The following is a 4,488-nucleotide window of genomic DNA, read 5'->3' on the forward strand; positions in this document are numbered from 1 at the left end:
GATGCCTCCGGGTCGATAAATAGCCAAAAAAACCTACTTGATGCCTCGGGGTCGATAAAAAGCCAAAAAAGACTACTTGATGCCTCGGGGTCGATAAAAACTCCAAAACCCTAATTGAGCCTATGATGCCTTCGGGGTCGATAAAAAGCCAAAAAAGCCTACTTGATGCCTCCTCATCGATAAAAAGCCAAAAAACCTAGTTGAGGCTACTTGATGCCTCGGGGTTGATAAAACCCCAAAAAACCATAAGTGAGCCTACTTGATGCCTCCTCGTCGATAAAAAGCCACAAACCACTAATTGACCCAACTTGATGCTCACAATCATCATTTGAGCATAAACACACTTAAGATCAGATTCAACAACTGTAAATAGCTTACTAAGCTAGATAAACACCAGTTACATAGAAAAATACTTAAGATCACAATCATCAATTTGCAAGCATCTTACTAAAGATCACAATCAGCACCTTCAAATACCACCACATTTCGCATTACTTCAAATCCATACATAATCATAGTTGAAGATTACTACATTACATAACCATGGTTCAGAAGTACTCATAGTTCATAGAATTTAAACTACCATCATTACAGCAAATGCCAAACCACACACTGCAAAAGGTCAGCAAATGCCAAATGATATTGCCCATTCTTCTCTTCCACAACCACCTGCTTATCCATTTATGATGGCCTTGACCCCCTGCGGCTTCACATTGCTCTCTTCAACTGTCTTCTTCAGCTCATCAATGTGGTTCTGCAAGTTCTTCCTCTCTTCAACTGTCTTGTTCAGCTCATCAATGTGGTTCTGCAAGTTCTTCCTCTCTTCATCTAGCTTGAGCTTCATGTTCCTAATGACATTTGCTTGAGCAGCTGCTAAGTTCTTAACCATGTCATACTTCTCCCGAAGCTTGTTGGTTTCAAGATCTTTCCTTTCTACCTCTGCCCTCCTTTCCTGAGCATCCAAAAGTCCATTCACATCTTCAACCAACTTCTCATAGTTCTCCTGCAGCTTCTTCTTCTCTTGTTTCAGGTCATGAACAGCAAATGAATGCATAAGATTTTCCTCAGTCCTGTCTCTCCTACTTTGGTCATACATAAACCATAACTTGGTTAATGCATTCTCAATGGTGATGGGCCAAGCTGGATCAATCCATTCAACTAATCCACAGTTTCCACATTCCTAAACAAAATCAGAATTAACATAAACAAATACATTAAAATGCTTCCAAGCAACACTATCTAATTAATATCCTTAAATTCAGAGCTTGAGCTTGCTAGCTGAAAATAGGACTACTTTAACATGTCCTCATGCTACTTAAACAATGTTGTCCTGCTATAAAGTAAACAAAATCAATCAAATGACCTAACATGTCATACTAAACAAGTTGCATCCTCTGTCCTGCTCCAGTAACCCATGCATATTCTGTCTTAAATTATTAATAGCATGCTACACTAAACAAAGTGACATAACTTAACAATGTAGCCAGACCAAGGGGAAAAGATGCTGCCAGAGTAAACAATTGTTTCTGATCCACTTTCCTAACTCAAAATATACCTTCTCAGCACAGCAAAGAAACCTCCTGTCAGTGTGAATTCCTTCGAAAGCAACACGCCTTTCTGCGGCCTTCTGATGTTCATTGCAGAGAACAAGCAACTCCGTTTCAGGTCCCTCGAAATCGGAGTCTTTAGTGGTAGAAGGGATCTGTAGTGCATAGGAATACCAGGCATTTGATCCACATGTCAGCAAACAAGCTCATTCAAGAAATCCCCCAAATCACAAACCCTAACCCTAAAAATCTGAACTTACCTTAATTCTGCCGTCGTCAGAACCTGAGCTGACGTAGTCCACAGTGTGCTCACTGCTATCGGACTCATCGCTCCAGGACACCATGGCGACGCGGCGGAGGCGCGGCGACGCGGCGGCGGGTGCGGCGAGCAAAGCAGAGGAGCAAGACAGAGGAGGAGTGAGCGAAAGAGCAACGATACAGAGTGGGGACTGTGGAGTGGGGGCAGCACCGACAGGTCTTTTGACCGGTCCATCAAACAGAGGCATACGGCGTCGTCAAACGCCGTCTAACGGCTGCCGGGACGGCCGACGGTGCCACGTGCGCAAAAAACGGGCCCCACCTGTCATAAACAAGCTTAACTGACCCCGATCCGCCGATCAGTGCTTTCTGCAAAAAGATTACGGAAGACACGGTGGTTTTTGCAAAAAAAATATATTGTAGTGGTTTTCGCAGACCTTGCCTTCAAAGTGGTGGTTTTCTGCAATTTACTCACCTGGGGCAACTGGAGCCGCCGGCCTCGGTGCCGTGCGTGGCATCTCTCAGAACGGTGTGAAAAAAAAAATCCTATTTTACAGGATCCAGTAGAGATGCTCTTGGAACAGAAAGTGGCGGGGCGAAAGAAAATAAAACATGATTTTTTTTTCATACCATTACCAGAGATTTTAAAGTCATGACAATTTTTTTTGGCGAAGGAAATAAATAAATCAGCTGTCTGTCTTGCCGCTGGAATATTCGCGTGCTAAATAACAAGTACAACCACCTTAATTATCTTTTACCACGAACTTAATTACCGCCTTCAAAATCATTAATCTCCAATTTAACATTACGCATGCATATGGCGGGAAATCAGCAATTCATGCCAAATCCTTACATACCACATTCACCTCTCTACTAATACACACCGGCAAGGGAGGCCATTAGCGATCAGCAGAGCTAGCTAGCAGTGATAAGAAGAGTTAGGCGCGATGGCGGGTCGCGCTCTTTTGCTCGCTGTCCTCGTCCTGACAGCGCAGCTGTGCGGGTGCACGGCGTACGTCGGCGATGGCGGCGGGTTTAGCGTGGAGTTCATCCACCGGGACTCTCCCAAGTCGCCGTTCCACGACCCGTCTTTGACCTCGTACGACCGCGTGCTCGCCGCCGTGCGGCGCTCCACGGCGCGCTCGTCGTACGCAGGCGGCTCTCCTGGCGGCGCCGTGTCGGAGGTAGTGTCCACTCCGTTCGAGTACCTGATGTACGTCAACGTGGGCACGCCGCGCACCCGGATGCTCGCCCTGGTCGACACTCGACACCGGCAGCGACGTCGTGTGGTTCAAATGCAGCAACGGGACCGCCGGCCCTCCGCCGGGCGCGCCGCTGAGCGCCGTCTTCGACCCGTCCTCCTCGTCGTCCTACGGCCTCGTGGGCTGCCGGTCCGACTCGTGCCGCGCGACCTACGGCACCTCCTGCGGCGCCGACTCCTTCTGCCGGTACCGTTCCACGTACTCCGACGGCTCCACGGCGACCGGCATCCTCTCCACCGAGACCTTCACCTTCGACGACGCTCCCGGCGTCTGCGTAGGATGCCGCGCACGCTCGCAGCTGCTAGTGCCCAGAGTGATCTTCGGCTGCGCCACGAACGTGACCGGCAAGGCGTTCCGCTTGACCGGCAACGTCGGCCTCGGCGCCGGGAGCGGCTCCCTCGTGAACCAGATCGGCGCCGCGACGTCGCTCGGCCGGAGGTTCTCGTACTGCCTCGCGCCCTTCTTCGTCGACGCCTCCTCCATCCTCAGCTTCGGCGCCCGCGCCGCCGTGACGGAGCCGGGCGCGGTGACCACGCCGCTGATCCCGTCCGCGGTGGACGCCTTCTACACAGTCCTCCTCGCGTCCGTCAGGATCGGGAACTCGACCATCGCGCCGCCGAAGCGGTCCCCCGTCATCGTCGACTCCGGCACGGTGCTGACGTACCTCGACAAGGCGCTGCTGGACCAGGTCGTGGCGGAGGTCGCCCGGCGCATCAAGCTCCCGCGGAAGCAGTCGCCGGAGAAGCTGGTGGATCTGTGCTACGACGTGGCCGGTGAGTCGTCCGAGGCCTGGGCGAAGCTTTTCCCGGAAGTGACGCTGGGGTTTGGCGGCGGCGCCGCGATCACCCTGCCGGCGCGTAACGCGTTCGTGGAGGCGCGGAAGGGGACCGTGTGCCTGGCGATGTCGCCGGTGACGGATGATGGGCCGGTGGTGGCGACGATCGGGAGCATCGCGCAGCAGGACTTTCACGTCGGCTTCGACCTGGACAAGCGCGCCATCACCTTCGCCGCCGCCGACTGCGCCAGCTCTTAGAGATCTCCTTCCGCCTCTGTCTCTTTGTAGCTAGCTAACTGTTCATGATCACCATGCAATAACCGCTACGTCCTTTCTAATTTCATCTCGAGGACGCAGCGTCGACCTGTTGGCTGGGCGGCTGACGTTGCTGCCAGCCCACCCGAGTTCAAGTCCAGGCTTGAACGCGTGGTGCTCGCGGAGTTTCTTCTATAAAAAAAAAAGCCAACAAGGGTTAGCCTTTGGGTTGATCTTATTTTTTTTTCTAATTTCATCTCCACGTCTCGATTTGATTCGGATTTGGAAACCATTGCACCCCAATACTGATCGAACTTCAGATTTGGAGCGATCCCACGTCGAACGGATCTTTCCGCTTGAAGGTCGGAACGAACGAACGATTTCGTTCGAT

At 51.4% G+C, this 4,488-nt stretch overlaps 1 pseudogene; it reads left to right on the plus strand.

The window, feature by feature from the left end:
* Positions 1-2,752: 2,752 nt before the first annotated feature.
* LOC123067355 (aspartic proteinase CDR1-like) lies at positions 2,753-4,130 on the plus strand (annotated as a pseudogene).
* Positions 4,131-4,488: the final 358 nt, after the last annotated feature.

This window comes from Triticum aestivum, chromosome 3B, assembly GCF_018294505.1.
Source record: "Triticum aestivum cultivar Chinese Spring chromosome 3B, IWGSC CS RefSeq v2.1, whole genome shotgun sequence".
Taxonomy (NCBI): domain Eukaryota; kingdom Viridiplantae; phylum Streptophyta; class Magnoliopsida; order Poales; family Poaceae; genus Triticum; species Triticum aestivum.